Genomic DNA, 25,602 nt, shown 5'->3' on the forward strand with positions numbered 1-25,602 from the left:
AAGGCTTGAAAAGCAGCATCAGGAAGAATGACTCACAGGTATTTTCAGATCAGAATATATGGAGATAGTCATCTCATTAGCAATCAAGGAAATAATCTCCTAAACACCCATTTCAGAGGACAGTTATTGACATAGTACCACTCCATATGAAAAAAAAATACATTTAATATCATCTTGCAGGGATGTTGTGTCAGAATTTGCACATGTTGCTTTGATTTATTTTGTCAGGGAAGACAGTAAGGTATTAGGAAGAATGAAGGATTAAACATAATGTTAATAAATTGCTTCCTCCTATTATGTATTTTCTGGTAGTCAACTTTTTATTTGAGATATAGTGGGGGATTTTTAAAAAGAATATTTTAATTGCTGTCATTCAGATGTGACAAATAGAGGAAGAAACCTATAAATGTCATTGGTTCTGCCTGGGCAGTCATCAGCCCATGTTCTCTCCAGGTGGATGGTACTAAATGCAGGGAAGAGGGCAAGGTGCTTTGGATATCGATCAACAGGAAATATTACAAATAGTGATTGGCCTGGGTTACTAGGCAGAGTCTTAATTTCTTGGATGCTATCTGGTATCTGTAACTTCTGTGGGGAAGCTTGGAACAATGCCTGAAGGAAGAGGCACATTTTAATAAAGTTGTTAGGTAAAGCTTTTGTGGCCCTTCACTTTCTCTTGTATTCTCAAGAAATTCTCCAGTCCTCTTTCAGGCAATTTATTGAGCACATCAAATAGCTTGGGCATTGGCTGACAACCTGATGTAGTTTTTAGCTGTGTTTACTCTAATATTTGACTTTTATTAGTCAGGGTGTCAGGAGGCTGCTGCTTTTGACAAAGACATCTGAATTTGTGCTTTTTTTTTTTTTATTACTGTCAACTAAGAACAGAAATGTGGGACTCCGTGTCCTGGGTTGCCAGGGAGTGCAGCCAGTTAGAATCTTGGTCTGTCCATCCAGCATTTCTTGTGAACCATGTTCTAGTCAGTAGTGAAGCTGAAGGCTCTGAAGGGCAAGGGAGAAATGTGTCCATCTTATAAATGTTGGCATTTTAAATTTGTATGTAGAGAAATAGATAGATGTGTGTGCAATTATTTAATATTATAATTGCATATTATTGATAATTGACACTATAATTATAGAACTATAGAATTATTTGAGTTGGAAGGGATCTTTAAAGGTCATCTAGTCCAACAACCAGGCAATGAGCAGTGACTTCTTCCACTAGATCAGGTTGCTCAGAGCCCATCCAACCTGACCTTGAATGTTTCCAGGAATGGGGCACCCACCACATCTCTGTGCAACCTATTCCAATGTTTCACCACCCATATAAAAAAATTTTCTTCCTTTATTAGTCTGAATTTTCCTTCTCTTAGTTTAAAACCACCACTCCTTGTCCCATGGCTACAGGGCCCTATCCAGCTACAGTTTTTTAAGCTGCCATTCCTCAGTGCATTCTAGGACATAATTGATACTAATTACTGAGTTTAGTTTAAAAATCATTTAGAACTGGTATTTTTACCCAAGCTAGAAGTTTTCCTAATTCTTAGATTTGTTTCCTTGATTTTAAACCCAGTTGCTCTAGGCTCTCACTTCTGTGTTTTGCTTTCTGAAAACATTGAAGCAATCAAATTTTGCTCACATCAGTGCTCCTTGTAAACAAATTTTAAGTTTCCACACTTCAGTATGCACACTGGGAGTGGAACCGTACACAGTGCTGTGGTTATTACTTGCCACAGCATTAGAAGTGAGTTCCCAAAACCCCCAACCAGAACCTGTCACAGAAGCAATTAAATATGCCATTCTTAGCTAGGAAGGTACAGGAAGATGCAATATCTTTGTGTGAATGTGATGAGAGAAAATTGCATTTAAACCCTGGTCCCAGCCAATAAATCTTACAGCTGCCTAACTTTTCTTGGAAAGATGCTGCAGGCAAAGCATACAAGTGTCCCAGAAAAGAAAAAAAAGTCCCTTAATGTTTTCGTGATTATCTACTGCTTCACCATAAATTGCAAGTCCTTTCACACAGAGACTTGGAGCCTTAGGGCTTTTTGTAAAGTTCTCCTAGTGACTATGTTACACTTATCCCGTAGAGCAAAAAGAAACTGTATCTTGTCATATCTTCCCATCCACATCACACACTTTTTAAAGATCAAGTATTCCAATACTCGCAGCAAATGAGTCACTCTCAATCCACAGTGAGCTTAAAAATTAAGACAACTTTTGATGTATTCACATAATACATTCAGTTGAACAGTATTTTCCATGAAGTGATAAACTGTGACAAAACTTAGCTAGTTCATTAAAGACTTATTTTTTCATAAGTCTTTTTCTGCATTTGGTTTAACTCAGGTTGTGCCTTAGCCATACTACAGTAATGAAGTGATTTTATTTTTTCATTCTGGTTTAGTAGGCACATGTAGACCTCCATTTGAACAGCTATCTTTGGAAAAGATTATACAAGAAACATGTGCAGATGTAGAGAGAAACTGCAGCTTTGTTATTATTCAATATTTTTCAAGGGTTGAGCTGTAAAACTACACACATGATTCAGGCTTCAGAGCATTTCTTAGTTCCTTTTTCTACTTGAGATGAGGAAGGGAATTGCTTTATACATTCCTTCCCTTTGCCCTCTCCCCAGTTTTCTGTCTGGAGTGGATGCCAATTTAGGCTAGTTGCCAAAAGGTTCTTGGAAGTCAAGATCTGAGTTCTGTTCCTATCAGAAGTGCTCATATGACAGGTTCTTGGTGACTTTAAAAAGGATACTTTTCTCACTGATAACGTAGCCCCATTTTGCCAGCTGGAGAAGAAGCAGAAGAATGGTGCTGTTAGTCAAGTCTGTTGAATTGGGAAGTGTTGACAGACATGGAGACAGTTTCAGAAATATATTGATGGCAGCAACTATTGTTACTCCGACTATGCATCTTTTAAAGTCAGACAGGGATAAGCCTGAAATGGTTATGAAGAAGCTTTATGCTTGCATGACAGAAACATCTTTCCTAAGCTTCTCTTGTTCCTGTTGAGAGAAGACATGAGTGGGCCCTTATGGGAGAGGGCAGTTACCACTCCTTGACAGGAAACCTGTGTGCATCATGGTGTTGAAACATTATCTTTCTCTTCCATAGTTTTTCCTAACTGAACTTAAAGTGTCTTTGGGTAAGTATGCAAAGAAAAAAAAATTGCATGGAGTTTAAAGCTGAAATTATGAAGGCGTGCAAAAGGCATGAATTAGAATAAAACCACAAATTTAACAGTGAGTCCTCTCTCATGTGTGCCCCAAATAGTCAAGCACAATGACAGTGATGGCCTTGGCATTCTGGACAGGTTTGACTTCATTACAAAGCTGAGTACTTGCTGAATACTGCTGATACTTCCTGTATCAGGAATTCCTAAGTATCTGGATGAGAGGAAGGCACTAAAACTTCCCAGGTGCCGCTGCTGTTGCTAACATCTTTGAACTACATGCTGTAGCTAGGGTACCATGTGCCTGGTGAACCTTTCTTTATGCAGTCTCTGTGTTTGCTGTCTGTGGTACTATTTTACTTGTCTTTCTGTACAATTTTCTGTGCTTTGGGCCATATCTAATAACTCCAAAATGACCTAGGGGGATGCTGCATGCAGCAGCATCCACATGTTGCACATCACCCCGTTGAACTGAGAGTTGATGCAGGTGTCTGTCACTTTTACTGGAACTGGTGTTCTGTTTTTATCAACTGAAGTCACATTTTTCTGGGAAATTTGCAAGATAATTACTTTTTGCTGATAATGAGGTTGTTAAATTCTGCATTTTTTGCATAAAAAGGGTCGGTAATGTAAATGAGTGTGAATCGAGCAATGTAATACCATGTTTCGTAATCTTAGTAAATATGCCCTGAATTATAAATAGTTTAAAAAAATTATTAACTGCTCAGGGAACATGTATCCCCACAACACCTTGTTTCCATATGCAATACCTGGTTTAAGAATTCACCATTTATAATTGTTTTAACTGAACTTTGAGCTATGTTATATACTCTGTTGATATAATCAAAATCTCAGCTATTGTACTGATACAATACAAAATTGATTGCACTCTGATATTATGCAAAACAGTGTTAAAAATGAAGCCTGGCAAGCAAAGTGATCTTTGGCAGCTGCCACCCTGCTCGCTGGTGCCATTCAGTGTCCCAGATATGCTGGAAGTTTGACAAGATGCAAGAGAGAGGGTTTAATTAGGCCACAGTTTTACTAATTCAACTAATATGTGAGTTATGCATCAATCACCCCATCACAATGCAGAGTGTTACTTCTTCCTCTGTCATTCCTGTCTATTTGGGAAGTGCTCGTGGTCTCACGTGCCTCCAGGCCATCACAGGTGTGGGGTTGGGAGGGCTGAATGCCATGGGGCTCTCCAATTCCTGCCTGCCTGAGAAGTGACTCTATACGGGTCACGCCTTCCCCTGAATCTGCACTCAGCTCTGGCGGAGTGAGAAAAGGTTCTTGCTGAAGTGACTGCTAAATTACTATTGTGTGCCCTTCTAACCAGGGCCTATAGAGCAGCCCAAATAATTCACTGTTCCGTGGCTCTTCTTAAAAAAATTAATAAAATATTCACAGTATCTTCTTCAAACTTTTCACGAAAAAGGACATTCAAGGTCTCTGTGCTGAAGTTGACAAGGTTATTGAGCACTACACAGTTGTGGATGGTGAATTCAACTTTTGCTTCACATTTAGATTTTTATCTCAAATCCCATATAAAAGCAAACAAGCATACACAAACAAAAAAAATCCCCTGAACCCATGACTACAAGTGCTTTTTTGGGTATACATTAATTTCCAGAGAAACCAAGTTTGCTTAGTCCAGTTTGTCCTTCTACATTATATGCATATTGTACCAAAATAGTAGACATCCAGTCTTAAACCTCCAAAGTTAAAACAGATTTTTCAATGGCAGGGGTAGAAACTATGGAGTATGTTATTTCTGCTGACAGGGGAGGGTAGGAAGGGTAGAAGATGCTTTTCTTTGTGGCCCCCACTGTTAACTTGCATTGTTGCAAGAGCCCTAGACACTGCAGGGAGAACTCTCCTTTCTAAGGCTACTTACTAGTCTGCTGTGAAGTGCAAGGCAACCACTTGGATTTCATGGATTTTATTTTCTTTTAATTTAGAATATATATCAAAACATCTTCTAATGTTGCTGTGTAGCTCTGTTTCCTATTACATAAAGAGTAAATGTAAAGATTTTAATATTATGAGCTCTCATTACTGTATTTATCCCAGGAAGGGGAGAAAGTGTTCACCTCCAAAGTCAACTGCTGACATGCACAGAAATCACAGACAATAGGAGCCCCAGACTGTGTGGCCAGGCTTGCTCACTGAGTATTAAGGAATTTGCTTTCTGCACCCTTTATTTGTGAGGGTTTTGGGAACATTTAAGGGATTGAAAGGGTTTCTATAAATTCTGTCTGTGTGGGGTGTTTGGTTTGTTATTTGAGGGAATGGCTAGGGTTTTTCTGAACCAGTTACTGGTTTTCAATGAACCTGTGTCACAGAGTTGCCTGGGCTTTTAACTTAAACCCTCAACTGAAAGGCAAAACCTTAGGAAGTGTTGCCTGTTAAGGACTCTCAGTTGCCATCTTTGGAGATTTTGGATTTGTGTTAGCAGCTGCAGTCTCATCGGCAAGATTAATCAGAAGTCTCTTTTTAATACTAATACAACCCAAACAACATAAGTAATTAATTTTGGAAAAAAATTAGCAAAGAAACAATAAGTTTGAGCTATTACAGGGATTTGGAATATGGCAGAATTTGCTTTAATTAATTTTGTTACATATAGCTGTCATATGCACATTGCCAGCTGGTTAATGATCCATCAGAAAGCCGATACAGTGAATTGGAAATACCACTAAAGCAAAATATATATGCAGTAGCAGTAGAAGTAACCAATAGAACACATTTCAAAACATGCCATCTCCAAAACATTTATTGACCAACTGCTATTGAACTAGTTCCCTCATTTAGCTTATGTGACAATCATCTGCATTTGTTGAAAATTGAGAGAAACATGGAATACTCTGCTGGAGAGCTGTACCAGATGAGAGTGCTGATGAAGTCAAAACCACAGTGAGCTGAGTATTAGCCCACAGGGGCTGCACAGAAGGGCTGGCTGTAAGGTGTGTGCTTGATCTGGGTGGTTTGGTTTTGTTTTGAATTTAATTATTTTTAATTTTTTTTTAAATTCCTGTTACATCTGTTATACATCATTTTATACATGGACTGCAGCTGTAGAAAGAATGAACAAATTAAGGTGCTTAAGTCTAATTATTTCAAGCCCAGTACTGCTGAACAATGTATTTTTCCAAAGAAGTAAAGGTACAAATTGAAGAAGGTTAAAGCTGTGTAGCTCAATTCAGTCTGATCCAAAATGAGCTGTAAGAGAAGAAAATACATGTTTTCTGTAATTAGCATGAGCTTCATGTCATTGTTCAGTTTGGTGCTAACAGCACATATAGGCCTTGCTTAAGGAGGAAGGTTAGCAGCATTTGCTGAAGAGTTCAAGGTCACTAATCCTCTGAGTGTTAAATAGGGAAACTGTATGTTTCTGCTTCCTGATGTGTGTTAAATATTTGGAGAATGAGTTAACTAGATTTATTTTTTCTTGCTAGAACCTACTATTTTAAATTCAGTGTCATTGAAATACATATGCTATGTGAGAACTGAATGTAGACTGTGTGTTGGCTTATCTCTAGACATAAGCAGAGCTTGACATTAAAAATCCTCAATAGTTTCTGCATGTGAGAGATTATATTATCCACGTTTGCAGCAGTGTTCAGATGACTATATCACACAGCAATATTCAGAATTGATGTAGAGTATCCACTTTTTAGTGTGCCGTGCTCTGCCATCTCAGAGAACTGTTTCTGTAGCATTTTTTATGAATAACTTTTTTATGTCCTGTAATATGAAATCCTGGGGTTGCTGAGGAAACCACTGCTTATTATTGTTGTAAGTACATCTGTAATAAAATTTTGAGAAACTTTTTTACCATACACAGGATCAGTCTTATTTCAAAAGGTTGGTCATGAGTCCTCCTAACACATCCTCAGATAAGTGTGTTTTGAGCTTTCATCTTATGACAAATGCCTGAACTTAGCTGAATTTCATACACCTGAGATTCAGTTAAAAAAACAAAGATGACTTCTGCACAAAAATAAATGGATAAGCTGTGGTGCAGAGGAGCAAAAATTTTTAAATCCCTGAAAGTTTCAGCTCCTGTTATGTCTGTCAGGTGCCTGGCTGGATGACTTCAGACATACACATCTGAAACTTGTCTCTCTGGCCAACACAGTGGTCCTGTCTGGATGACAAGGCCTCTGAACCCTTCCATTGGAGTCTCAGGGCTTGTAAGCATCCATGTGGAGAGGATGGTGGCACTGGCCTTTTATTTTATAGAGATATTACTTTTACCCATTTTTCATTTTCAGCTTTACATACACTTGTCTGTAGTAATTTTTTTAAATCTTGAGCAGTCAAAGCTGCATTTGCTGTAATTGCCAGAAGTTATCCTCTCTAAATGACTGAAATACTGCCATTAAAATGAAAGTACTGATGTGTCTAACTATATTGGAAAGTGACTCTTTATGGACAGATTATTTTTATAGTCATACATCAGAAATCCTGTAATTGAGAAGTAGTTAATACAGAATGATTAACAGTAAGAAATAATTCATAATTCCTGTCTGTGTTATCCAAACAAACTTTCCAGTGCTTTTATTGGAGGCATTTATTAATCTAAACATGCACAGTATATCATTAAGGTATTTTCTTGCATGATTGATCGATTGAATTAGTTGTTCACTGGGAGAGGGATGAAGTACCTAAGTATAATGGGAGGCAGGGAAAAAGGGAAGAGAAATTGACTTTCTTCAGGAGATATATTAGCAAAACAAATGAACAATTTTTGCTAAGCAAAATCAGCATTCATTTCTGCCTACCAGAGAGAGTGCATTATGTAGAGAATCATGTAGAGCTGAAGGTCAAGGCCAATCTGCTTGCTTCCTATTTATCAGTGATCCATTATTTACTCTTGCTTAGTCAGTCACCAGTGCTTCCAAAGAGTAAAACAAAAATAAAAAAGAAATGGCAGCAAGAAGAGGTTCTACAAGGTACCTTAGTTGTCACTGCCATGTGCTCACACCACCTCAATCAAACTCAAGTGCCCTGAATGCACCAATCAGTCACTCTAGTAGCAGTAAAACAATTAAAACAAATAGACATACCTTTGCCATAAGCTGTAGGTGGAATAGGAAGAGAATTCTTATCCAAATAGGCTGGAGTTTCTTTGCCTACTGAGTTTTCAGTACTGTAAAAAGCAGAATACCACTTGATGACTGTTTTTCCACTTGTCATTTATTTCTGCTTTTTGCAAACTGAGGACGGTTCTGTATAAGACAAAAAATTATGTATTTGTGTTATTGTAGATTCTGGGAGCGCTACCCATGGAGCTTTCTCTCTAAAGCAATTCATTCCATATGGGTGGGTTGCTATAATTATATCTATGCAGATGCTGAATCCACTTACAATATGCAGAAACCATGGCTGTTGTTTTTGCAGAAAAATGCAGAAAAGCTAGAGACAAAAGGCAGCTATTAATCTGGCCTATTAGTATGTGGACAGAATGACTGATACTGGTTTCTCCTCCCAGATTCTCCATTTGTCTATGGGCTGTTTTTCTATACAGCTAGTGCACACAAAAGATACAAACACTGGTATATTTCAGTCTCCTTCTCCTCCAAAAAAAGTAATTAAAATATTTTGGGTTTTGTGTTTGTTTTTTGCCCCGGAACAAAAATGGCTACTCCCCATAGACCTGATCTGTCTGGGAATGTCTGTGTGGCTAAACCAAATCTAATCCACTGTATGCTGTGTAGCAGGGCAGTAATACTGAATGACAAACCACAGTGGGTCCTCCCCGTAATGCCATGCTTACTTCTCTGGAAATACTTTTCATCATTCCCTCGTTTCCCCCTCTTTTGTCTGTTTCTTCCTTTTCATACTTCTGAGGTATCTGGGGGTGATAGGATTCTCTAAAGTATATTTATGCCATACCAGATGCTCCCATTCTCTTTTCATTACTATTTGTCTTACTGATATATGAAGTGCTTTTCTGGATATTTTCATCTATAATCTTGCACATCATAAAATTCACAGAATTAAAAATTAAGCTATGTTGAGTTTTTGGGTATTTTAGATCTTCCCCACCACTACAAGCTATATGATCTTTGTGCTCAAACTCATCTTTTGTGAAATACCATGTAAATTCCTTCTTGCTGTGTCTATGATTTAGAAATTGTAATGCAGCTAGAAGTGTGAAATATTAAGCATATCCTTTTATGTACTTGGAATTGATGGTGACCTCAAAGTCAGTCCTCATTCATTGCCTGGTTTGTTTCACTTCAGAAATGACTTCAACTGCGAACAAAAAGGAGCTGACAGTATTTTCAGATAGACACTTTATAGTTGTGCACTTTGCAACTATATGATAGGACTGTCTCTGTTGTCTTGAATGCAAAATTAGCTTGGTGATATGTGCTGCTACAGACAGAGGAACAGATGTAGTAATTCTACTTTATTTACATGAAATCTCTAAAAAGGCATTTTCTGGCAGCATGCTAGGAATAAATACAGTGTCACATATAGAAGCGGCACCATGCTATGTTCGCTCACTCAGGTGTCAGCTGTGCCATTTGGATGTGGGTGGGAGCAGGGAGTCAGCTCCCTCCCAGAAGGGCTGGGAGCTCTCTCACGCTCAGCAGCCCCAGCACCAACCTGCCCCTCTGCCCAGCATCTCTGCTTAGTGCTGTGCAGGAGGCACCCACTGATAACACCCCTGTGGGAGTCCCTTAGAGGAAGATATCAGATGTTCTGATTTTTTATTTCTGCTTTTTCTTTCAATAGGAAGCCCTCTTACCTTTTTTCCTGGTTTGTTTTAGGTTTTTTGTTTGGGTTTTGTTTGTTTGTTTGTTTGGTGGTTTTTTGCTTTGGTTTGGTTTTTGTGTATTTGGTTTCCCCACCCCCCAGTCCCCCTCACCGTTTAGTTTCTGTGACTTGGATCTACCCTGAGTTCATGTGTTCAAGCTTGTTTTTCATAGCCAAGAGCTTGAGGAACTTAACTGAGGTTAGAAAATTGTGGGGGAGAAAGGGACTATCAGGGTGGGGAGGGATTGCAAACCACAGAAAATTTCAACACGTATAATCTGAGTAAAGAAGTGAGGCTTAAGTAAAACCCTGTGAGTCTTTTGAGCCGGGAATATGAGAACTGGTGAGTGATGATGAGCTGGCAGCTGCCTCAAGGGAAAGCTTTCCTGGGGGACTCTGCCCTTTTCCCCTTCTTCTCTCCTCCTTTGCCATTGTGCAAAGGCTGAGGAAGGAGGTATTTATTACTGCAGCGATAGTCCTTGCTCTCCCTCACTACTTCACTTAACTATCAGGTTTAAGCCAGGCTGTTGCCTCTATTGAATCGTCCCTTTTTTCTCTCACAGAAATTCAAACTTTCCACCGTGGGGTTGTGGTTGTTTATTCAGCTTAGGAGCAACCAGACGCATTAAAGATGAAATGCCTTGACTCTGAACTGCAGGCAGAAGTGGTGGGAGGAGACGCAGCTAATTTGACTTGGAGGATGATTGATGTGTAGATGTCAATTTCTATTAATATTCTTCTGAAATCACTGACGCAAGCATGCTTTTCCCCCACTCAACAGAAAATATAAATAGAAAAACAACAAAACAACCCTATCTCTTTAAATCACGATACTCAGAAGCAGTTAAGCAAACTCTGTCATTTGAAAGTGTCCTCCACAGACCGGCAAAAAGCAGTTTATGGTGGTGTTCTTACCACTTTAAGAATATCAAGACGCTGTAACAGAGCTATCCACTTACTGTTAAAATGTATAAAGCACAAAAAGCAAGTGTCATCTACAGATAGGCTTAGATAAATTGCTTAAAAATGTACAGCTCCCTCATTAGACAGCCATTCATTGCATGAAAAGAATAAATGTATTTGTCGAGGTGTAGCTATAAAAGCCATGTTCAAAATGAAACAGAGTTGAGAGCCTGAACGCACAGCACTGTTATTCAGAAGTAGCTTTCGAGCAGAGAGTTTCAACGGGAAGGTGCTGTTTGGTTGGACACAAATCAGCAAATGTTTAGCTGAAGCGTGAATAATTCAAGCGTGCATGAAGAGCTTTCTGAAGAGAAGAAACCGCAAGAATAAAAAATCTTCAAACATTTGCATCAGCCTTAGAGGACAATACAAGCAGCAGGATTTGAAACAGATTTACAGATGCACTCTCTTTAGGCAGGGAGAATGCTCATTAAATGCAAGATGCTTCTGTGGCTCGTGGGCTTGCACGGAGGTAGAGGTTTGCAAGACTGACGTATCAGATAAAGTCAGAGTGGTTACCACACCGACGGTGTAGCAGCTGCATAATAAATGATGGAGAGAATCATGTTAGGCATGCCCACCTAACCTAACTTGAATCATGCGAAAGGGGAGCTGCTGGAATTCAAATAGACTTTCTGGTTCCCAGCAGTCGGCAGTAATAGAATGCTTTCAGGAAGATGACAGATGCAGGGGAAAGATGCTGTTTTGCACTATCTTGATTTGTTACGGCAGCCAACTTATTGGCATGATGGAGTGACAAGAAAAGCAGCTGGCATGGAAGGTAGGATTATCAAAGCTATTGCATCATTATGAATGTAATTAGAAACTGACCATGACAAAGCATATGCTAGAATGAGCTGTCGCCGATGGCAGAGGATTTGTTGCTGAGGTTTTGAAACTCTGAAAACAAAATTCCTCGTGCAAAATGGATTTTGCAGTTTCATTTATGCTTGTGTTACTCTTTCTTTCCTGGTCGCCTCCAAGCTCGGGGAATTGCTTGCTTGAAAGAGAGTGCTCTGTTAGGATGAGACTGAAGAATAAAGTATTTTCTAAGTCTGTGAAGCCTCAGGTAGATAGAAACAAACAAATGTGAAACAAGTCTGGGAAAACCTCCCTCTGATTCACTAGCAAGCTCTGATTGATATATTGGCATACTGAGGAATTCCAAGGAAATGAAGATGCATGTACTGAATGCTCTGGTATAATAAAAAGATATTATTGCATGTCTCTGCTTTACAGTTAGTTTTTACAATAGGTTTTATTCCCCATCAGTTTTTAGTTCTTGACATTTACCCGGTTGTTCAGCATTATATAAAGAAAATACATCAATATCTCCTGCAGGGTTTCTTAACAACTCCAGCATCTGTTTCAGCTATTGAACTGTATTCACGTTTTGCCAACTTGATGCCTACCCAGCTGGTCTATCATTTCTCACTTGATTACTGCTCTTAATTTCTCTGTATCAACTTGTTTCAGACAGGATTTTGAAAGCTGTTAACGAGAAATGACAGTAGCTGCTTAACTTGAGAACTTGAGTATTCTCTTCTTTTGGAAACATTAGAGAGCATTTCTGTGTGCGTTTTATTAAATTCATGTTCTGTGTTGCACTGTGAGGTTTTCATATAATAATTGAATTTAGCTGTGAATACTTTAGATGGGTTACAAGCATAACTTTAACTATTTTGAGAGAGTTTGAGAAAATTTACAGGTGTTTGCTTTGGTGTAGGTATTGTCTTACTATATGTTCCTTCCTGCTGTCCACCTCTCCCCCCCACAACACATATCCTCCCTCTCTGTCACGGTGAACAGTCAGTAAGTGTATATTGTACGTATTGAAATATATTTTATCACCACTAGGGTGAAACGGCTACGCAGCTCCGAACAGGTGATATGAACAGGTTTAAAACAGACATCAGCTTTATCAGAGTGGATCGCCCTCAATGTAAGAAGTAAAAGTAGTGATTTGTAAATGTAAGGCATTCTCTTTCTTCCTATTTGAAGGCTCAGCAACAACTCAGACATTGCTTGATAGCTCACAGGCTATGATTATGTTAAATTACTTGGAATATTTTGCTTTACAAAATGCTTTCTTCTATGTAAACTCCATTCTTCATTAGATATATCATTTTTTCCAAGGTGATAATCAAGTAATCTCTTGTCAAACTGGATATTCACTTTTCTGACTTTATCTTAAATTACTTTGTTGTCTGTGCTCTGTGTTGTCTTGTCGACAGGAATAAGGCTATTAACCACTAAATGTTGCTGAGTAAAGCTGTAACAGTTTTAGAAAGATAGATGTTTCTAGATACACAGTAGTGAACCAGCCTTTAGAAAGTTTGAATGTAAAGATCAGTAAAACTAACAGCTAGTGTTATTTAGCTTGAGCATTTCCCTGTTTTGATCATCTACAAGAGGCATTTTCAATGAATTTGTAACTGCTGGGAGGGGAGATGTACTCATTAACAGAGAGGATCACTGGGGGGTACGAATAGCCAAAAATAGTTCTGTGGTTTTGATGACAAAAAAAATAAAATGCTATTCTGTTTCATAGAAGTTCAGTCAAATCTAACCATAATTTGTCATTGTTGATCACGGTGAAACAGTGAGAGAGTAACCCCTATGAACAGTTTAAGTGCCATTCTCCTTTTCAGAGTAGCAGTAAAACTGTTTTATATTGCATATATTATATTTATACTCCTGAAGCTGCTTAATCTCTTCATGTCTCCAGAGTGCTGGCTGGCAATCACCATATAGTAGTTACTTAAAATGGTCTTTTCCCTGTGACGCCAGTAATTGTAACTTCATGCTGTCTGTGGCCATCACCCAGCTGACAAGTGATTTTATAGTTTGTTTCTGTTTTCTCTCTAGTATTTGGTTTTAGCTTTTTCTTTCACTGATGAATTAATAGGACACTAGGTGGAGCCAGCTGTTGATTATAAAAAGAGCTACAGTAATACAGGCCCGTCTAATGAGCAAGCCCCTGTATATAATGCTTATTATTAAAAATAACAATTTAAAATGTTAAGAATTGAGTTGAAACTTAGTCGTGATGAAAGGTATCTGATGGGATTAGAGGAAACCATATATTCCTTTTCCTTTCCTTTTATTATCTTAGAAGCTTGTAATCAAATATGAAAAATAATAATAAGGAAAGAGCATCTACATTCAATGAAGAGGGCTGGAAAGCAAATGAACAGAAATAGAAAAAGAAGAGAGAAGCAGCAATAAGAACCAGCAGATGTTTCTACTATAGATACATGCAGATATCCAGTTGTGTATCTGTACATCCTTTGCCTGATGCACACAGATTTTCTCTCATCCTTACATTTAAATCTTCCTTCCGTTCTGTCTTCCTGAAGTAATTTATAGAGCTGACATCTTTCACTTTATATTTAGATACAGGACCCATGTTTTCAAATCTCTTCTTGGGAGGGTGTTCTAAAAGGTGTGCAAGGGCACAGAGGGTTGTCACTCACATGTTGGCCATACATAATTAAGAAAACTGTGGAAGGTTATTTACTGACTGAGGTGGAATCTGGTTGTATGTGCTCCTTCACATGATTCTGGTTATTAATCCTAGTCAAGGGTAAGGAATCTGTAGTCCTAGGCAGTGTGACAACACAAGAAAAATACACTCACTTCCACACAGATTTACAGATATGTACCTCAGGTGTGGTACATATATTAATCCTGCAAAGAAGAGACAGAAAACAGGGTGTATGTTGATACTTGGTTACATGAACTGAAGAGGAAAAAACAGGAAATAAGAAGTGTGAGATGACAGGCAAAACCAGAGATTAAGGATATGGGCTGGAGCAGTCTGGCAGAACAATGATAATTCCCATCAACCTCTGTTAAGTGAAGCACTTGCAAGTTCAGTCAATGTCTTGCTCTTACAGGAATAGAAGGGAATTAGGGTAGGGAGACTCTCAAGTTAGTGAGAAAACTTGTGGAGGAGGGAAATGACAGCCGCCTAACACTCCAGGAGTAATGAAGTTTAGAAGACTGAAGACTGACCTTTTTGAACGTCATTAATAGAAACTTATAATTTTAGTACTGACATGAGGGTTAGAATGGCCCTGTTCATACAAAATCAAATTGCACAAGGACCTAGTGCTTTTTGGAGGAGCCTTGCAAGAAGCAATGCTGCACTGTCAACCTTAAGAAACCTTTTTGGTTATGAGCTGTGCAGTTTGAGCTCAACAGCAGAAGCTTGGGAGGAGATCAGCGTGGTGGAGATGAAGTCTGTTAGTTTTTAGACACAACAAATATTTTGTTGTGTCTAGGCCATGATTAATTTTTTTAAAAAAGTTTATTGTAATGGATAGTCTTAACCAGAAACAAGGCCTTTGATGTGTTATGCTGTCAGTACTGACATATCTGCTTCTGTACATTTTCTGTCCACCAGCACCCCAGGACTAGCTCTGAATGAGCTCATCCTGGCATGTCCTGACTTTTCTTTCTGACAAGATGTGTGTAGTGTAGCAGCTCTTGACTTTCTGCTGCTGGTCACTTGCTGCTTCACTCAGCTCGTGGTTCCTCCTGAAGAAGGCTGAAATTTTAGTTGGGAAATACCCACAAGTGTGGGGAACTGTCTGACCATCTTGGGCAAGGGTCGTGAGAAGGTAAGCTAGAAGAAAAAGAAGATGTACTCATTCTATCAGTCAAATCTCTCCTTTTAAAAATCCCCTAGAATGAGGAAGAGGGCAGGAGGAGGGGAAATTAAACATAAGGTGAAGAATGAAGAGGCTTTGGGTTTTCCATGAGAGTCATTTGATGAATGAATGGTAATCACCTTGCAAGAAAAGCATAAGGAAAGGCACATATGGAAGTCAAATTGTCCAAGGGATATTCCTGAGCATCTGGTTACGTACTGCCAGAAAACTTTATACAAAGACATATTACATCTAACCAAAACGTATTAATAAATTAGGTATATTAGCAAAGCGGGAAATATTTTTGTCCTTCAAAACTCAGAGTTCACACTTCATAGGTTTTTAATTTAGTTATTCATACTGTGTAACAGAATTAAAATTACTAAGAATTTGGGAAGGGACATATTTGATAATAAATGCTAAAGGGTATCCTTTCTCTCCACCCCTATGGAGCTTGGGGCTTTTTTGGGTTGGTTTGTTGTTTTGGGGGTTTTTTTGGGGGGGTTGTTTTTTTTTTTTCACAGATTACTAAACCTCATATCCCTGAAATCATATATTTTAACCTCTCCCTCTACTCAGCCCTTGTGAAATCCTTCCTGGAGTACTGGGTCCATGTCTGGGTCCCCCAACACAAAAAAGACATGGACCTGCTGGAGTGGGTCCAGAGGTGGGCCATGAAGATGATCAGAGGGTTGGAGCACCTCTCCTGTGAGGACAGGCTGAGAGGGTTGGGGTTGCTCAGCCTGGAGAAGAGAAAGCTCTGGGGAAGCCACATAGAGCCTTCCAGTACCAAAAGGGGACTTAAAAGGAAGCTGAGGAGGGACTTTTTACAAGGTTATGTAAGTGATAGGTCAAGGGGGAATGGTTTTAAACTGAAGGAGGAAAAGTTTAGATTAAAAAAGCAAGTTTTTTACAGTGAGAGAGGTAAAACACGAGAACAAGTTTTCCAGAAAGGTGGTGGAAACCATCTGTCCAAGTTTCCTTGGAAACATTCAAGTTGGATGGGGCTCTAGTTGAAGATGTTGCAGGTTGGAATAGATGACCTTTAAAAGGTCTCTTACAATTCAAACTATTCTATGATTTCTTAAACTACAAGGTACAAGTGGTCTTGCATCTTTCCTGCTCTGTGCCACTTAGCTCCAAAATGTCCATGAGATTCACTGCAGAACTGAGGATATGAACACAGGAGCTGTTCCTTGCAGAAATGTCCTGGACATGATAGACCCAGTGATGCAGTCATGAAAGAGGGAGAGCTGAAATGGAGATGTGAAAGAAGAGAAATCAGGGCTTTACCAGAAACGGAAGAATGGAAGTAATAATAATTTTGCTTGCATCTTTCTAAATTTTTCTTTATGGTCTGAGCATCTGTGCATCAGAATAAGGATGCAAGATGCACCTGTTTATAAAAATCAGGAACTTCTGGCTGCACTGCAGTTTCTTTGGCTTTTGTTATGTTTAGAATAGATCTTAGTCTTAAAAAATGAAAATCAGAAAAGGAAATCAAGATCAGTCACACAGTTTTTTTTCATTAGTATCCTCAAGTTACCCAGCTTAGTGTTTTACATTATGATGCTGTTCTTTACAAGGTGTTTCTTTCATTTACATTTCCCTAAAGATCCTGCACATAGCACAACCAGCTCTCTGACTTGCTTGATGATACAGAAGCTCAAGATACTGAAATGGTCAAGGACATATGGTTTGTTTTGACCAATGCTGACAAGACTTGTCTTTTTTTCTTTCTTTTTTTTCCTTCTCCTCCATTCACTCCTGCCCAAGACTTGCCACAACTGGGGGAAGCCAAATATCAGAAAAAGTTAAAGAAAAATTTGAACAAAAATTAAGCTACTTGAAACTTGTGTTTTCTTAATCTATATCTAGTCTCACCTTCACCTCTTTTTGTGTCCTTCTGATGATTAGGAATAAAGAGCATGAGGAATTTCTTCATGGGATCAAATTTTTTTAACATTCACTTCTGCTCACTTATATTGATCTGTTTCCCTGAAACTTAAAAGCCACACTAAATAAAACCACCACATGCTGCTTTCTGTAGACTTTCTTTTTATGAGCAGCTTGTTATTTTTTGACAGCCATTATGCAGGTCACACTTGCTTTTGCAAAAAATAAAGCACTGATGCGGGGAAGAAGTTCGTCATTTTATCTTTTTTTGTAACAAAAATCATTTGAATATTCCCACACTATGCTCATATTTAACACATCTTTATTTCCTCTTACTACAAAATATCATTTATAATGGGAATTCCTCTGTAATTTGATATTAATGATCCCAAATGGTATTTAACAAATATCCCTAGGTACAAAGACCACATTTCAAAGGGCGAGCTGAAATTTCACCAATTTGTTTAAATTAAGGGTTTTGACAAAAAAAAAAAAAAAAAAAAAGACTTTGCAATCTGAGTCTGGTTTTCATTCTCTTGGTAAGGACTGCAAACAGTGAAATATGCAACCTGTTGTCTTCAGTAGTCATTGCAAGCCCTGAATTGTGACTGAATCAGGTTTGATAACAAGGCAGAAAAGTTATTAAATAACTTCATGTACATGAAAGATGTTATATTTATGTTCTTCTGAGTTAAGGTAGTTAAGAACTTTAAGATGTTTATGGTTTAGTGTCTGTGATGACTCTCAACCTAATAGTAAAATTACTGACTTCTCATTTCTTAGTGGCCTTGTTTTGAACTACTAAATGGCACAGAGGATTTTTATCTTATGTACGAATTTGGCACTTAACAAAACATTTCAAAAATAGTGAAATAAATTGCCAGCCAGTGTTATTAAATCTTTGTATGCATATGTCTCTTCATATATTTCTGCAGAAGCCAGGAACAAAAAGTATGTCACAGATGTTGATAAATCCCAGTAGTTTATTATATTTATTCCCAGGCTGTGTTATTTTTCAAAACTTCATAAATTATGAGGATTAGGTAAGCCATCAGTTATGATGCTACCTGAACCAAGAACAAACAAATCCTAAGACAGAGAGGGTTTTGAGGAGACTCTTAGGCTACTAATTTAAGAATGTAATGGGGAAGCAAAAATTGAAAATTCTTGACATACTCTGGCTCCATATACCAAGTAAAACCAGCACCGTTATATGCCTCAGAATGCGAGAAGTCAGATATGGTTTGCTTCCTTCAGAGAATATACTCTTTAATTTCTGTTGAGTTCCTTTAGCAAGCTAAACATGCTTTAAGTAGTAATACCTCATTATCTGTCATAATACCTAATCCCACACTTTTCTTACAGGCACTGTTTGGTGAACTACGTGGGCCTAAATGTGACTTTGAATCATCAGCCTTAGACAAAGTGTTAGTGCAGATGATAAGGACCCCATAACAGTAGGGAAGTGGTAAACTGCTGAAGAGAACCAATTAGGGTTATTCCTTCGGCAACAAGCAGATGAATTTTTCCTTAATGAGTCCTTAGTGAAAATGGTATTTACCATGATATTCTGCATGACCTGGCTGACCCGTCAAATAAGAAGCAGCTCAAGCAGCTCTGCTGGGCTACATGTAGCACACAATTGCATAAATCTAACTAAGCCTAGGGAGCAGAACATTTATTAATTTATTATTATTTAATGTGAATGCTTTATTATCTATTTTGTGACATCAGTGTATGTGGCATGTAAGAAATCACACAAAAAAGTGACTTTGCTTTAGGGAACAATATGTAATTAATGTGAAGGGTCTGCTTTGTATCCTGAAAACCAGGCACAGAATGATGACTGCAAACCTTGACTGGCTGTGAAGCTGTAAATACCCTAAGCAGAAAGGGGATTGCATTTTATGACATTCTTGGTACTCACAGTTTGAGGATTTTACACTGAATGAAAATTGTATTGTGCAGAGATGAGCCACCCATTGATGATTCTGAGATGCCATGGAAACAGAGGTACCCTTATTAGGCATTGCAGTTTGTGTGTGAGCCAGAGATAGGTAAGTCACTGGGAATCCTCCACAGCCCGTACTTCAATAGAAACACCTAAATTGAGGGAGAGGGAGAAGAAACATCTGCATTGAAAGAGAGAAAAAATGAGCCAGTCAATTAGATGAGGGGAAGACAGTAGTGTCAATTCAGAGGACTAACTTACTCTACTGTTGCTTCATGCAACTTGTTGGTGTCTGCCAGGTCAGGAGATAAGTTTTTACCTGAGTGAACAACCATCTCAGAAAAGCAGTATTAAAATTCAGGAGAGAAAACACAAGGTATTTGGTTTGTATTGCAGCATAGTTTTCTGGTTTAACACCTCACCTCTGAAATTTTAGAAATACAAGAAAGTACAAAGAAACTACTGAGAGGTGTGTCAGCGCTGAAATCATGAGTTTTATTTTGTTCTCTGGGATTTTATTAGGTCCCAGCTCTCTTAAGTTAGTGTACTGATAGTGCTGGACAGAGCTGCATTGACAAGACTAGAAAAGCAATTCTTTGTGCCCCCAGCATAGGTATGGGACTGGGAAGGATTGGCCTCACCCACATCAGCACTCCCCTGGATGGAGATGTGGAGGGTCAACAGTGCACAGAGGTTTGGGGAGTGGTGATGCCTCTTTCCTAAGTGACTGTATTTGGTATAGGTGCCAAGGTTGATGGCACCAGGGGAGGGGGCTGCAGGGGTGGCCTCCATGAGAAAAGGCCAGGGGCTCTCCTCTGCCTGATGCAGCTGGTCCCAGCCAGCTCCAATGGATCACAGCTGACCCCACAGCCAAATTAGTGGTGCCTCAGGACAAGCCTGTTTAAGAAAGAGGAAAGCACTGCCCTATGGCAACTGAGGGGAAAATAGCGTGAAACAGCAGGGAGAAGACCAGGGTGCTGGGAAACAGATTCCTCTGCAGCTCTTGGAGAAGACCATCCACAAGGCAGTCCATGGAGGACACCATGTCAGAGCAGGTGGGTCGGTGCTAAAGGACGCTGTAGCCTGTGAAGAGCCCACAGAAGAGAGGGTAGTTCCTGAAGGGCTGCAGCCTGAGGGAGGATCCAGGTTGGCTCAGGGGAAAAGTGTGGAGAGGATGGAGCAGAAGAGAGGAGCTGTTACAGACTGAGCATCATCCCCATTGCCCATCACCCTGTGCCCCACAGAGTCTGAGTGGTGGGGAAGGAGTTGGGAGTTAAGTAGAGCCTGCGGAAAGAAAGGACATGGGAGGCAGGTATTTTGTTTTTGCTATCCCATTCTACATTAATTGGCAATAATTTATATTAGTTTCCCCCAAGCTGAGTCTGTTTTACCCATGACAGTAACTGTTAAGTTACTTTCTGTGTGTTGGTCCAAGATTTTGCATTCAGTTTTCTTCCTCTGTCCTGTTGAGCCTGGGTGGGTGTCTGGCTGCTCACTGAGGCCAACCCACCACAGTGAAATTAAACAGAATTATTCCACTTGAGCTTTCCAAATTGACAGAACATAATGACTCAAGCTTTATCATTTTTAGGGATAATTGATATTAGAATGTGTTGGTGTGGACCACAGCTGATACTTGGTAAAACAAGAAAATTTATAAAATGAAACCTCTCTCCATTTGAAGCAGAGTCACTCCAGAGGTATTTATCCAGAACTTGCCCTGAAAAGACAGATGAAAATACATCGTGCAAAGTGCATTATTACTATTTTAAAGCTGCTGTAGGTTGTATAGACCTGAGCTAGGGTTAGAGGCATGAGGAATTGTATTTGAGGAACATGCCTTGCATTACATTTGTGTGCTAGAGAGGGCATTATCAAAAATTTTCCTTGGCTGTACTCATAACATAATAATAAAATCTTGAGTTTAACCAATTCTAAGGATGTTTCCTTACTTTTAACCACCTAAAACTGAAAGAGATATGGTGCTGTGGCTGCAACAGGCTATTAAATCAAAAGGGTAAAAAAAAAAAAAAGAGAAAAAAACTTTATTAAAAAAAATGCCATAAAAATAATCACAAAAAACCCGTTTTTGTCCTTAAAAAATGTGCTGCTCAAATGGGTGTCTGTGGCATTTCACAACACACATGCCATAAAAATGATCACAAAAAACCCGTTTTTGTCCTTAAAAAAGGTGTTACTCAAATGGGTGTCTGTGGCATTTCACAACACACTGGTTGTACAGATAATATCTGTTGTTCCTAGCAGAGTTTGGGGGGAAAAAAAAGCTATTACAGCATTTGAGTTGTTTCATCATTCTGAGATAATCAGTGAAGGAAAAACACATTGTGTCTTCAAGTTGAGAAGATGTCAAGAAATGTCATATGGGGCTGCTGTCAGATGGGGGAAAAGCAGGATGTCATTTGCAGGATGATGGAAGCTGTCTGCTGGAACAGGTTGTTTTCTGGAGGGTGGGCTCCTTTTCCACCACTGCTAACATGATCCAAATTTGAACCAATGCAGTTGTTTAATAAAAGCATTGTCTGTAAAAGGAAGGTTGTAAGCTTGAAGTGTGAATGGAGGTGGGATGGAGTCTGTCCAGAGGTGTTCAGGAGCCACTCTGGAGTACCCAGCTGAAGCCTTATGTTGCTGATATCTCAAGACAAACTTGTTTAAACTTAAAAAAAAACCTCGAAAAGATAAAATATATACAGGGCACATTGCCTTGGGACCATCTTATCTTATTAATTACTGATTTCAACTCTGTAATTTAAACCAAAAAGGTTTGTTTCCCACCATTGACCCTCTGAGCTTCAGACATTGACAGTCTGATAGTCCTCGGCTCTTTTCTGCATGGAAAACAGCAGGAGTTTCTCTTCCAAGATTTCACTAAGAAATGGGAAAAACCTTATTTTAATTATTGAGGTTGCAGGATGAGAAGCCTAACTCAACAAAAAGGAAATGTAAAGGACTTGGGAAATTTAAGGAGCTACACTTTTTTTGTTGGGGTCAAGACAGTTTTTGCTATTTATTTTTATTTATCTGTTGGTCTTTGGATTGTATAGCAGGTCAGCAGTGGCTTTGGCACACTTGTCAAAATTTGTGAGGTGGATGTTATTTCTGGCTTCTTTATGGGTATATTAGAGAACAGGCTTAAACATCAAGGTGAATGTTAGGGTTCAGTGGAGACACCCATAGAAATCTGGCTTTTCTTGGATATCTCTCCTACCTTCAGTGAAACGGACTTGGGGAAGAAGTAGCAAACTGATTAGAAAGCGTCAGGTTCATGTCTTCATCTGTTCCTTCTGGAGGTCAGTCAAAGTGTATTTATGAAAGCTTGGCAGTACTTTCTCTCTCCTTGTAACCAAAGAAATGAAATTACCCCAACCCATTACTGGAATAAAATGTTAATCTTCATTGTAGATGCAATTTTAGATTAGATCTGTGATGTTTCTTTGTACATTCTGGCATGTTGCTTTGCACCTGTAAGTAATTTGTCTTGGTGGTAGTGCTTGCAAGTGGTCTGGAATAGTCCAGTTCCTTGTAGCAAGTAATGAGCTCAAGAACGATGTGAGAGATATGTGGTGAGTTACTACAGAACTTGAAACTGAGCAAGAGAAAACTCATCTATACATGAAGCAGGATTAATTTCATTAACTACATTATTGTAGTTTCCTAAATTTTGGCTTCTTCTTTCAGGTGTTTTGATACTATATTTTCTACCAGGTTGCAATATTGAATATTTTGATTGCTAGTATTAATACTACCACTATTTCAGGAATAGAGTAGGGCTTTAAGGATCGTCTTTATTAAGCCACAATAGGTATGAAGCAGTGAGATTTTTTTTTTTTTTTTTCCTGGCAGGAGAACTCATAAGGGTGTGGTAGACACACCTAAAATGTAACAGCTTTAATTTCTTTCTGTAACCACTGGTTGAAGAATGAGTCCCTTAAGTGTTCAGAAGAAGAGAAAAGTTACTTGTTTCTAAGGAACACACCAAAGAACACATTTTTGTGTATATTTAGAAAATGTTTGTTTTTCTCCATGCATTTCAAGTGACTCACAGCACGGCTCTCTCATGGTGCGTGCATTCAGGTCAGAGGAAAAAAAAAGACAATTTGTACCCTGAAATATTTGCTCCTTTGTAATCCTATCTACAGTCATTTAAGATCAAGCCTGAAGTTTAATATTAAAGTAAATGTTGTTAACCCTGGAAAGTAAACAGCATGAGAGTGATTGAGCTTTTTCCCCTCAGGAGAGTGGATAGGCGGAGAGCAAAAAACCTTGAATAAAATAATTAAGAGAATTAATTGTTTCCCTTTTACCTACTCAAGTATTTTATTCTGTGTTTCTGAACACTGAATATTACATGTCCTCTGGGGGAAAAAATCCTTGTAATTCAGACTTTATAGTGTTGAGAAAAGCAGCATTACATGTAGGGAGCTGGACTGAGAAAGAATATTGACAGAAAGCTGTTCCCAGGCAGGGAGATGCTGCACCACCCTGCAACACGTGCATGTGATTGCTGACAATGTCACAGCACCATATGAAGCAGCCTTGCATCTCACACTTAGTGTCTGAAGGTCACCAGGTACACCACTGGGAGTCTGCTCTCTGTTCAGGTCTCTTTGGAAACACAGGAAAGATTGGGGTTTACAGGGGAAGAGCCCCTGTCCCAAGTTTCATCCCAAGCTTAGCTATAACCTCATTTAGTGTTAGAACTACTAAGTTCACTTCCTACATCTTCTGTCTTGAAGATTTTTAGACATTAGTGGTGGAATACCTAGACTTTTTCCGGTGAACTAATGTTATATTGATTATTACAGGGCAAGCATGTTTCTTCCTTTATCGGTTCTCCAAAAATGCAAGAACATATCCAGGGAACCTTTTCTACAGAAAGGAGAACATTCTTAACCTTATGAGCACTTTCTTTCTAGAGCTTGTTTAACATACTTATTTAATGGTCTCATATTCTTTATAAAATGTAGGTATAATTATGTTTTCATTTTGTGAATCAATACTTAACATTTTTTTAAAGTGATGTGTTGTGTTCTTGTGTTTCATGTTATTTTCTTTTCACCTCCTATTTTTACTTTTTAATATTTGCTACATCTTCCATGCACTTTGACTCTTTTTTTTTATATGTTTTATATGCTGTATTTTATGATGACTGTAGGTGATATTCAAGATTGAAGGTGCCAGTAGTTAATACTTACGTGAAATTTAATGCATATCGTTCTCCAGAGATATAAAAGAAATTGTTTGACTGTTGAAGCTCTCATATAAAAGCTAAAGTGACATACCTATTTCGTGCATCACATCAACCTGTTTTGCATGCCACTGTCATCCTACCTGAAGTTGTGCAGGATTAGACTGAAACCAGGCAAAGCAAACAGGACAGGTATGTTGCTGTCACTTTGAACTGTGTGTACCACATTGACTCTTGTGTCAGATGTGCTTAAACTGAAAAATAAGCAGTGCTTGTGGTCTTCGTCACCTCCCAGCCACACTCAATAGCTGTGGTAGCATTTACTGCTCTGTAAAATTGACCAGTCTCCACAGACTACCCACTTTGTTATTAATAGAATTGTGGAAGTTAGTAATTCTTTAGCTCTTGGATTGAGTTCAGATTTGTGTAATTTCTATTACATATTGAACCCCCTTCTCCTACTCATCAGCCCTCACTACTGTTGCTGATGCCCTGGCTAGAATTACCCCTCGAAAAGGACTCTGTCCAGAAAAGACAGCTCTAACTGAACACATTCTTTGGCCCTTTACTAACATGTGGCCTTGTTTTGAGCTGCTCTGCATGTTGTCACACATAGAAGTAGTTATTTGATTCTGAATTGTCAAGTTACCAAGAGCAGTTTTTTAAAAGAGAAAGAAGTCTTCTTTGGATTTAGATTCCCTAAGACCTTGGTTTTGGAGGTTTTTTCCCACATTTGGAGGATATCTTGTCTACTTCTGTGTAGCTGTTTTTAGTACAGCTGGGGAATCTGTGGGTCATCGTGTCATATTCTCTCAGCTTAATCTGCTGTTACTTATGCTAATGAGGCTTGTGGCACTGGGCTTTTGCTTCACTTTGCCATTTTGTCCCTTCTGCAGCAGAAGCCAAAGGTGACTTTATCCACTCCAACTGTGATGCTTTTTAAGCACATTTTGCATTTCCCGTGATGTAGTCCCAGA

The sequence above is a fragment of the Corvus brachyrhynchos genome, unplaced genomic scaffold, assembly GCF_000691975.1.
Source record: "Corvus brachyrhynchos isolate BGI_N302 unplaced genomic scaffold, ASM69197v1 scaffold34, whole genome shotgun sequence".
Classification (NCBI taxonomy): Eukaryota; Metazoa; Chordata; class Aves; order Passeriformes; family Corvidae; genus Corvus; species Corvus brachyrhynchos.